At 38.0% G+C, this 945-nt stretch overlaps 1 protein-coding gene across 1 annotated transcript in view; it reads right to left on the bottom strand.

Moving 5' to 3' along the window:
• GMPS (guanine monophosphate synthase) overlaps window positions 1-945 on the bottom strand; it is a 58,520-nt gene that overhangs the window by 53,453 nt on the left and 4,122 nt on the right. The gene's annotated exons all lie outside the window — the stretch shown is intronic.

The following is a 945-nucleotide window of genomic DNA, read 5'->3' as shown; positions in this document are numbered from 1 at the left end:
CTGATAGCATTGATTGTATAACCCCACCCAATGGGATTCAACAGAATTGTATGTGAATGGATATATTGGAATGTGTGAGATGTCAAAACTATTATAAATAGTACACAAAATACTCCTTTAAAAGATTTTAATACACACACACTGTAAACAACACACATAAACACTTATTACAATGAAAACCAAATCTACTATATTAAATAAACAGATGGTACTGAGTACTTCATGTGCACCATCTAATAACAGAGTGAACATACAGTTCAGTTTTCCCAAAATGAGTAATTGGTTTGTGGCTGTTAATGTAGGATTAATATTGTCCCTTCTTTCAGTCTTAAAAGTATCGTAGCTCAGACAAATTACACATTTGTCCTATCATCACAGCATTCCTAATAGAGGTACTAATGAGGACACTGAAAGTTTTGCTGGGTGGGGGAGGGAGGGGGAAAAAGAGGAGCTAACACCAAGGGCTCAAGCAGAAAGAAAATGTTTTGGAAATGTTGATGGCAACACATGTACAAATGTGTTTGATACAACTGATGTATGGTTTGGTATAAGAGCTGTAAGAGCTCTCAACAAAATGATTTGTTAGTAATAAAAAAGTTTTGTTGCCTACATATATGCATATACAATTTAACTATATTAGAATTTTCCTATTACCTAAAGAAATTAATTTGGTTGGACTGGATTAGATGCATGACTTCTGTAACTTTCCCCCACTGCGCACCAGGAACCAGGATGACAAGAGCTCCTTCATGTAACTTTTTAATTATGAGCGTTGACACATTTACCTGGAATTGGCTCCAAAATAATGCAAGAAAGAACAGGTGTGTAGAAATGAAACAGATTGGCTCTGACTCTGAGCTCCTTGCTGCTCACTCCCTGGTCACTCCCCTCTCCCTTGTTCCCTTCCCCTCCTTCCCTTCCCCCTCTCCACGTGGACCACCAAGC

This window comes from Echinops telfairi, unplaced genomic scaffold, assembly GCF_000313985.2.
Source record: "Echinops telfairi isolate 266 unplaced genomic scaffold, ASM31398v2 ScPeMD7_7420;HRSCAF=8458, whole genome shotgun sequence".
NCBI lineage: Eukaryota > Metazoa > Chordata > Mammalia > Afrosoricida > Tenrecidae > Echinops > Echinops telfairi.
The sequence above is the reverse complement of the archived record's forward strand: the minus strand, read 5'-3'. Positions and strand labels throughout refer to the sequence as shown.